This window comes from Gekko japonicus, unplaced genomic scaffold (assembly GCF_001447785.1).
Source record: "Gekko japonicus isolate JY-2015 unplaced genomic scaffold, Gekko_japonicus_V1.1 scaffold642, whole genome shotgun sequence".
Lineage (NCBI taxonomy): Eukaryota > Metazoa > Chordata > Lepidosauria > Squamata > Gekkonidae > Gekko > Gekko japonicus.
Window position 1 is genome coordinate 114,883 of NW_015159727.1, and position 11,059 is coordinate 125,941.

Here is an 11,059-nt window from a genome sequence, read left to right on the forward strand (position 1 = left end):
TTTTATTTATTTATTTATTTATTATTTATTTATTTTATTTATTCAGGTATTTCTACCCCGCCCTACCCCGCGAACGTTGGTCCCCACTATTCAATTATTATAAGGGAGAGATACTGAATTCAGAGATTGTACTCTGATATGACTGATCACCTTTACTTTCTCAGGGCTGACCAGTTCACACTAAAAAGTAGTCTCTACGGGGTTTATATTTCTTGTGGATGGCTTGAGGACAACTGCCAGATATAAATCTTTACCAAAAAGTCAGGCACCAGTGCTTGTGAAAGGCAAACAGCACAGTTCTTTATTTCACAGAAAACTCAACAGGTGGTGGGATATTTACACAGGATATTTTATTTCTTTATAGAATAACTGCTTCACTCTGCTTTCACTCTGCTTATCACTCTAAGTTTGTCACAGATTGTCTTTAGTACACAGAAACCATTTGTGATTCCACTCTCTGTGGTTAGCCTTTGGACTTTATCCGTCTGGTTCCCTGAGACTAACTGGTGCGACTACTCCAGCTTTTCCAGTCTCTTCCAAACCTTAACCAAACCTTAACCACCTTACAAGTTCCCTTTGGTGTTTTGTGACTACTGAGGAGTTATACTGTTTCTCCTCTCCGTTCACTCTCCTCTCTTATTAGAGGGTACCAGTTATGAGTGTTATTCAGCCCGTTTTCCTCAAACTGCTGGCTTGTTGTTTAACTCAGCTCCAGAGGTTCCTTTTCCCCTCAAGAGCTCTTCAGTTAATTCTCTTCCAACTAACTCTGTCAACTGTCAGCTCTCAACTGTCAGCTGTTAACTGTTAACTGTCACTCTCTAAGAATTCCGAGCAATCTTGCCCCCACCATTCTCAGTCATGTGGCCCAGCAGCTCTCTTGTTTACCTGCTGCTGTTTACCAAACCTTTATTCCGTCACAGTCGCATTTACCTGCAATTGTTGTTTGTCGAGCTCTCCCATGCAAGCACACATTCTTTCCCTCCTGCTCTACTGTGATCCTGTACCTCTTCTTACCCTCCTTATCAGCACAGGCAGCTCAGAAGGAACTGAGGGAAAATGGCACCTCTCCCCTTGGAGTGCTATTTTTGGTGGGGAAAGCAGCATTGTGTACTGAGGTGGAAGAGCAACCCCTTTTTCCTGACTTCATAGAGCTAGAAAGATCTTCTCCAAGGCCAGCCTGAGCGGACGCAGTCCCCAGTGTGTGCCTGCATGGTAGAGCTTGACAAACAACAGTTACAGGTAAGTGCAACTCTGTTTTCTACTACCAGCTCTTGAAAAACAGCCAACAGCCTAGCACACTCCCCTGTCCCAGCTGGGCCTACAAAAAGAAAATAATCTAAATGATGTGTGATCTTATCTGACCCAGCTTTCTGTGAGAAGGTCCACGCCACGATGGTGGTAAATCTCTCAAAGGAAGAGCAAGATATAGAGAAATCCATGGGAAGTGCCTTGTTGAAGTAAAATTGGTTCTGAAATGGAAAATCTAGGCATTCAGAATCCCTTGGGTGAACAATAAGCAAATGAAAGGCTTACTTTATGTGGCAATTTCATCAACATGGCTCACCTAATGCATGTCCTAATCATTCCCACAACTGAATCAAAAGATGGATAGTGGATAGAGCAGGGCTCTAGTCGGGGGGGAGCTCTCAGGTACGGAGCTCCGGAAGAGAACCTCTAGGGGGCGGGGCGGTCACATGGTGAAGCCCCGCCCCCTTCTTTACCCCACCCTCTGCTTCGATCCTCATTCCGTTTGGGAATGAGGATGAAGCAGGAGGGTAAGTAGCCGGGCCTTCTGACACACTTCCGGTGATGTCAGGGGGTGTGGCCTTCTGTCACTTCCGGTGATGTCAGGGGGCGTGGCATATGCAAATAAGTTATGCTAATGAGTTATGCTAATGAGCTCCGGCAGCTCTTTTTCTACAACAAGACCCCTGGGATAGAGCATAGCTCATCATAGCATCATTAACTCATTCCCCACTTGGGAAGGACAAGTGGTGAATAATCCTAAATTCCCCGGGTGCCTTTTTGGGAACAACCTCAAGAGGGGAAATACACAAGGATCCAAATGGCAAAATTGTAAAGGGGCTGCCCCTTGTTCTAGAGCAGGTAGATCCAATATGATTCTAGCACAGCTACTGCACACATGCTGAAATCTGCACAGCCTCCTGTTGAAACCCCCAATAATGTTGAAATCCCAGTATAAGACTAACTGACTGACGGGCTGACCCTGCTGGGTTGGCCTCACTGCCCTCTGAAATCAAATGGTCATTATCAAATATCATCCTATTAAGGGGCATACAAGACCCAAATATTGAAACCAGAACTGGCGATTCTCCTGGTCTCAGTGTAACTCAGGATCTAGGCCCGCATGCATCTTGAATGCTTCACCATATCTAAGCCAGGAAGGGCCAGCATACAGAGCATATGCCCTGTGGGTTATGTCCAGGTGTTTAACTGATGCAGATGCTTTCTCAGGCTGAACCTGTACTACTACAACCATGTAAATGCTGTACCCAGACAGCCAGTCACCCCATGTGCAGTCTGCTGGCTTCTTCCTTATTTTCTCTCTCTCTTTGTCATCCTGCACTTCCGGCTCCTGAAACAACAATGATAATACATCTATATATTCCCCTCACCACATCTTTAATATCTTTAATTTAATAGCTGGCAGCAGGTGATTGCCCAGAGACAAGGAACTCTCCCCATAGGGAAAATGCTTGAGCAGGATGGATTGGTGCCCCAGTGTCACCAACAACCCTGTCAGGATGCCCTGTAATCCTGGCTGCATCACTTGCAGCACTTTACTATAGGGTTACCAGACCTCCCAGTCTGGCGGGGTTTACCCACTTTTTTGGGGGGTTCAACCTGCTGCAAGCCAGCTGGCCAGTGGGGGAAGCCCCACCCCAAGCCTAAACACCCACAGCCACCCCTCTCTCTTCTCTCTTGAGAGAGGGGAGGGAGAGGGGCGGCTGCTGGCAGCATGCCTGAATTCCAAGCGGCATTGCCACTTGGAGATTGGGCCTGCAAGCACTTAAAGGGACCCCTTTAAGTGCTTGCACCTGGCGAGAACAGGACCCAACATGCCCAATCTCCAAGCAGCAATGCTTTAAGTACTCACAGCCAGTGGGGACTGGGTCATGCACCCAACCTTCCAGAGTGGGGGCTGTCAGCTCCTGCCTTTCAAGAGACGAGATCGCCTCTTGCAAAGCAGGAGTGCCCAGCGCCTGCTCTTCCCGAGCAGAGGATGTCAGCTCCTGCCTTGCAAGAGACAAGGTCACCTCTTGCCAGGCAGGAGTGCCTGGTGCCCACTCTGCCCGAGTGGGGGAAGTGCTTGACCCTCACTTCCCTCCCCCATTTAAAGGGAAGTTTAAATCTGCGTATTGTACCCACACTGAGAAAAAGGAGATTTTTCTCCAAACTTGGGGTACTCCCCAGGTTTGCAGAAAAATTGTAACACTTAAAAATACATTGGGGAGATTGTGACAGAAGGTCACAGAAGTGAGAGAGACAGAAAATAAGAGAAATGGTGAGGGAGGGAGGGAGAGAGAGAAGAGGGAGAGGGGAGGAAACAAAGGTGGGAGGAGTGAGATGACCACTCCCACAAGTTTCTTGCGGGTCTCCTCTTGTTTCATATATTCTTACTGCTCCTAATACAACAAGTAATCTTACACTACCAACTACAACCTTAAACGTAAGCAACAATCAAGTTAATATTAATATAACAATTTAACTATATAAATTTTGATTAACATCAAGTAATTTAGTGTTTGGGTTTGTTTTTTTTACTGCTACCAAATACCAAAGCTAAAACTTAACAACTTTTACAAATCCAGATTTATTTCAAAAAAACTTATTGTATAGATATGAAGATCTGTTGGATAATAAAAACCAACTAAAGACAATAGGGAACCTCAAAAAACAAGACATAGATTTGAGTTGGTGGGAAAGGGCAAAATTAGAATCAAGATTTGTTAAAGATAAGCGAATGGGACTGATTTCCCACAAGCTGCTGCTCTGCCTTCGCGCTTCCCTTCCCCCTGATTACATTAGTCAATTTCCCACTACTTGCTGCTCAGCTGCATTTTGCCCCGCAGCTTCGCCCGATTTCCCCCGCGTTTATTCGGTCCTCAATAAACAGGATCGAGTTGACACATAGGAAACCGGGCGAAGCTGTGGGGAAAAATGCAGCCGTACAGCAAGTAGTGGTAAATTGACTAATGTAATCAGGGGAAAGGGAAGCACGAGGGCGGAGCAGTGGCTTGTGGGAAATTGGTCTGGGTTTTTATTAAAGGTTAACTGAAATAGATAAAATATTGATTCATACTGATGATAAGCTTATTAAGAAATTGTATGTTACAATACAAGAAATTAAAACCCAAGATGAAGTGGTTAAATGCTTTATAGTTCAATGGGCTCAAAATTTGGGGCATAATATTGATTTAGATCAATGGTCTAAGATATGGAAAACAAATATAAAAATTACCAAAGCAATTTCTTACAAATAACATATTTATAAAATGTTCTATAGATGGTATATTGCACCAAATAAGCTATCCAAATTTTATCCTAATATGTCAAATGACTGTTGGAAATGTCAAAAAAATGTTGGTTCTTTCTTTCATATGTGGCGGACTTGTGAGAAAAGTAAAAAGTTTTGGGCTTGGATGCATGAAATATTGCAAAAAAATTAAAAAGTAACATACCTTTAATACCAGAATGGTTTTTATTGAATATATTACCAGAAAACTGTAAAAAGCAAGACTCTTATTTTACATGTAGAATATTATATGCTAAATATTGGAGAAGAAAGGAGATCCCTTCCAAAGAAGAAATAATAAACAAACTACTTGAAACTGCTGAAATGGACAAATTAACTTTAATTTTGAAAGGACATAAAGAGGAAATCTTTGAAAATACATGGTCAAGACTATACAGATGGATGGAAGAATACATTAAATGAAACGTGAACACAACCGAAATAGAGGACACTGAGATTATCTATAATACACTGTGGGAAAGTTATATTTAACATTACAAGATGTAGAAACATACTTTAATTGAGAGATGTATGGACAAGTTAACAGTTGACTTAAAGACTCAGAGATTCTCCCACTGAATGTTTGTATGTACTATTGTTTGTTTTTGTCTATTTGTTATAAAATAAAAAATATTTACTCGCAAAAAATAGCTAAAACTTAACCATATAACCTGTTGAACAGGATTAATTGTGCACAACCCAAGCAAACTGACACACAATTGTGTGATTGTGCAAGCTCCCAGAAGTAACCCCCCACAGTTATACTTATATATAAGAACCAGCAATCTAAAATGGACTACAACAGGGAAGAAACACCAAATGGCAGCAGGCTTTTCACACCAAAATGAGTGCAGCAGCACTAATGCCTCCACAGAATCCTAATTAAAAATGTTGGATTACCCTTAATATGGGCCGTTGAGTCTTAGATCCTCTTCCTCTCCCCCCACAGCAAAAGAGACAGAAGCAAACTTGTATTTAAAAATCCTTTCATACAAATGAATTAATGAACCTGAAAGGAAGGAATAGAGTAATTACAAATAGGCAGGGGAGGGAAATGGAATACAAGGAAATTACAAATAAAATAAAACCAGAAAACATGATGGGGGCTTGCAGGGCAACCAAACACACCACAAGCATTTAACACTGCACAATGAATGCTTCCCAAATAAACTCACATGAACTAAGGATCTCTGCAAAAACTCAGTCACTCCCCTCTGTTAAAACTCATGCTAATAGTATCCAGAAAACCAAATTGCTCCAAAACAGATTGTTCTTTAATGGATGTCCTACTGGTGTCCTGTGCGTGTCATACATAAGCACAACCAACCACTATCCATGCCCCCTAACAGCACACCACCCCTGGGGCACCAGAAGACAGGAAGGAAAGACCCACAGGAGGGGCACTGGATATATCCCAAGTAGACCCACATATATTTATTTAAGTCCAACTTGTGGTTATTCCTCTTGTCAGGCAGGAGGACTGCAGACATTGGGATAGCATCGGAACAATACACAACAGTACCCCCAACAAAGGCTATCCCACATCTCCCACAGCACACTGGGGAAGGGTGCCCATGTGGTACATGGAAGCCCTGGGTTTGACACCCAGGAGGGGGATGGTAAAAAAAGAGAGGAGGGGTCCTCTTTGACCACTCAGAAGGGCTATGTTGGGGATCATGGGAGCTGTATTGACATGGGAGGGGCAGTGGGGAGAGGAACTTGATAAGACGGAGCAAAAATTCTTGCTAGATCCAACACTACACTTACTCAGAGATCAAGGGACATCTTATTTGTGATGCTATGGAATGATTCTTGTTTAAATCACCTTTTTTGATACACCAGTTAAAATCCTCTTCCCAAGCCCTATTCTTTATAGTCTTAGCTACAAAAGTAAGGTGAGCTTTTTTAATGGTGGCACATCACCTGTGAAATGTTCTCCCCCTTCAGCCTTGACTGATGTCATAAGAACATAAGAGATGCCAATGTTGGATCAGGCCAAAAGCCCATCCAGTCCAACACTCTGTGTCACACAGTGGCCAGAAATACCAGGTGCCATCAGGAGGTCCACCAGTGGGGCCAGGACATTAGAAGCCCTTCCACTGTTGACCCCCCCAAGCACCAAGATGACAGAGCATCACTTGCCCCAGAGTCCCTATCTATACCTTGTGGCTAATAGCCACTGATGGACCTCTGCTCCATATGCTTATCTAATTCCCTTTTGAAGCCATCCATGCTTGTAGCCGACACCACTTCCTGTGGCAGTGAATTCCAAGTGTTAATCACTCTTTGGGTGAAGAAGTACTTCCTTTTATCTGTTCTAACCCGACCGCTCAGCAATTTCATGGAGTGCCCATGAGTTCTTGTATTGTGAGAAAGGGAGAAAAGTACCTCTTTCTCTACCTGCTGTTTCCCATGCATAATCTTATAAACCTCAATCATCTCACCCCTCAGTCGTCATTTCTCCAAGCTAAAGAGCCCTAAGCGCCTTAACCTTTCCTCATAGGGAAAGTGTTCCAACCCTTTTATCATTCGAGTTGCCCTTTTCTGCACTTTTTCCAAAGCTATAATATCCTTTTTAAGGTGTGGTGACCAGAACTGCACACAGTTTTCCAAATGAGGTCGCACCATTGATTTATATAGGGGCATTATGATATTGGCTGATCTGTTTTCAATACCCTTCCTAATAATCCCCAGCATAGCATTGGCCTTCTTTATTGCAATCACACACTGTCTCGACATTTTCAGTGAGTTATCTACTACGACTCCAAGATCTCTCTCTTGATCAGTCTCTGCCAGTTCAGACCCCATCAACGTGTATTTATATTTAGGATTTTTGGCTCCAAATCTTACTATACTTTAGGTGCCAGTCTAAACCATTTCTATTTACTCAGGCTTTCAACAGTTTGGTTCCATATTTTATCCATTTTACTAGTCAGTTTCAGGCCTGAGGACTGTTTAATGAATACTTATTTTTGGTTGTTGTTTTTGCTGTTCTTATCGCATGTCTTGTTTTCATGGCTTGTTTTTGATTGCTCGTTTTATGGCTTGTTTTTATGAGTTCCGTATTATTAATTTTTATGCTGTTGTTATGATTTTTATTGCAATGTTTTACATTGTGAGCTGACTTCAGCAGGTCTGTAGAAACATATTGATTTCCTAAATAAATACAGCCCTAGCACACTCCTCTCTCCTTGGAAGCAAGCAGCAAAAACTGAAGCACGAGGTGAGGGAGGAATAATTAACTGTTCTGCCTACTGTCCCATTGGATGGCTGCATCCTTGCCAGGCCATCCAGCCTCAAGGTTCCTTTGAACTGAACTGGGGCAAATCAATCCACAGCTCTAAAGGCAATGAATGCCTCATTTCTCTGTTATGCATGTGAATTGAAGGTACGAATTATATAGTAATACATTAAGTTAAAACCTATATCAGAAGGTGGTTATTTAAATACATCTCCATTTCTGACATGATACATTTCTTAGTCGGAGGGCATGGCTGTTATGATGTGATTGCTTGCATCCAACATCAAAGTTCTTCCCACTCAGAAATCCTTTCAAATTAGTTTAGTTTCTGATTCTACTAGCTTCAAACCTTGAGGAAAGTATCAAACTGTAATCAAGAAATCTGAAACTCTTCAGACTATACCATACAAGTGAGATCCCATGAAACTCATAAGGGGGAGCCCATCTCACCCACTTTCTTGCTGAATCCTGTGTGGTTCCCAGGCTTTGCTGCAGCCACCAACAACCACATGGGAGGTAGGTGCATTCTCTGTGCTTATGTACAGAACAATCTTTTATTGGGGAGGGGAATTTAAACCCCTAATGTGGTGGGGCTTTTTTAAAGATTTCAGATTTCTCTGCAAACCAGGCGGGATTATCCAAGTTTGCAGGAAATCTGTTTAGTGTCAGTGTGGCCCCAATCCATGGGTTTAGTTAACTGCAGATGGGGGTCACACTCCGCTATCAGATATATAGAAGTTGCAGTAGTCTGTTTCACACAATCCTCTCCCAGGCTCTGGAATAGAAGTGGCAGGGTTTATCCATTCGATGATGTGTAACAAGCTACACTCCCCAGAATGCATCAGGAGTGACTGGGATTTATTTAAAGGGCAGGGTCCTTTTTTATAGGTATGGATTTTACATTGTGTTCCATACATAACATCATTTAAAATTCATTATTAACAGATTGTAATTTAGTATGGTAAGTGTGGAGATTATAGTTGTATTGGGGGAAACAACTGTGATGTGTGGAATTTTTTCATGCTTAATCAGTTCAGATATTTAATTTACAAAAGGTAACACAAACTACTGGTATATCTTCTTTCTTTCCAACTGTAACTGACCTACATTAACCCAGCTATTCAATACCACGGGTTTCACCTTTCCAAAACAAAAGACTGAGAGGTTCTCTCCCTCATCCTACATCCCCATTCTCCCTTTTAGTTCTGTGGAAGAATGGAAAATGCCATTGTTTTTCCCTAATGATGCCTCTCCAAGCTGATCAGGTTAACTGTGGGTAGCAGCTGGAGCTTAATGTGTGAGTGTGCAACTGAAAATTATACACTTATTGGATTACTGCACCTCACCAAGAAGTTGGCACTTTTCCTCTGTTTCAAAAAATGAAATTCACGAAAGGCTTGGAGGAATTACTGGAGCAACACTAAGCTTTGTTTACCATAGTGGCATTTGTTCTCAGCATAGGAGTGTGTAAGAAGGATTGCTTACTTTTTCCTGGGAAATTAAATTGCAACCAGTTTGCTTGTATGGAGAGTTCTCTTTCACTTCTGTACAAATTAATAGAGGTCTAAAAGAAACATCCTTGTCTTAAAGGGCAGCTATATCCCAAAGTGCTAGTAAAGTGTCTGGAAATCTAACAGGCTAGTCTGGAAACCTAAGAGGTTAATTTGGAAGCCTAGCAGGCTAATTTCATTTCATTCCATCTAAAATATAAAGAGATAGATGTCTAAGGCTTACAGTACTGCATCAAAGGAAGGCTTCACGGTTTCTAAGATTTCAGTTTGGGAAGAGGGGAACACCTATTCTGGGTTAAATTGCAAAACAGCAGTAAATTTTTAATACACAAACATATATATGGCTGGAAGTGCAATATTTGCTAACAATTATATGGTGTCATTGATACCACAAATTTGTTTGTGAACAGAAAAGTCAGCAAACATTAACAACTTGACAAAAAAGTTAGAACAATGTTAGTAAAAGGCATTAATTACTCATATCATTATGATGTAATATGTCATATAATCTAAAAAAATAACTATCAGTTTGATGTTGTTAAAAAAAGATCAAGAAAGTATCAATACAATGTAGCCAAATTATTAAAGAAGTCTCCGAAAGTCATGTCACAATAATTAAAAAATCATATGTCACAATAATTATGGTAGTGTTACCAATATGGGACAGTGAAACATACATTCTTGAAGCAAGTGGCATGAACAACTAGTACATTGGCCCATTTATTTATTTGTAATCCACCTTTCTCATTGGGACTCAAGGAGGATTACATAGAGTAAGTCAATACAATCAATAGGCTAGGGCATCTAATAGAAAATGAAATCATATTTAGATTGTAAGAATTTGGAACCAACCAGAAGCATAAACAGAACTGAAGCCAAACATAAGTATTGATATGACATGATAACAAAAATGTGTATACTTGAATGTTTCAGAGTCTTCATTTCTATAAGAGTCCTGGCAAAATCTTCAATAAGGGCCTGCTCTAGACCCTCCACAGAATTCGGGGGAGTGGTCTGAGATGACAGAACAGACTATACACTTCAGCCTGTGAATGGGAGGGACCCCATACCTTGCCAGTCAAAATCACACAGCAGCACTAGACAGGAGACAAGGATGGTAGAATTTGCATTTGCACAGGTCTGTGGCTCCTGACTGGCCAGCTGCACCTTGTGCAGACACAGGGCAGTGATGTGCAGGTGGACAGTCATCAGTTGTGTGCCTACATTGTGCTGACTTCCCTATTCCTTGCCTGTAATTTAATCCTGACAACCATTTCAGGAAGGACATAGTGCCTTCTTTCCTCAGTCACTACTCAAAAGCAGCCATTTGTTACCACTGAACCACTTTTCATGTCTCTGTAGAAGAGAAGAGAAGAGATTGGATTTATACCCCACCCTTCACTACCCAAAGGTGTCTCAGAGCGGCTTACAAACTCCTTTTCCTTCCCCTCCCCACAACAGACACCATGTGAGGTAGGTGGGGCTGAGAGAGCTCTTGACAGAAACTGCTGTTTTTCAAGAACAGCTCTTATCAGAACTACGGCTTGCCCAAGGTCATCCAGCCAGGTGCAAGTGGAGGAGTGGGGAATCAAACTGGGTTCTCCCAGATTAGAGTCCGCGCACTTAACCACTACACCAAACTAGCTCTCCTATGAGAGAGATCCTATGCTGCTCCTGTGATTGGATATTCCATTCACCATCCCATTACACACACACAGTTTACTGCAGAGTATCTGAACAGTGAAGCCTTTAAGTTTTACTTTGGATCCT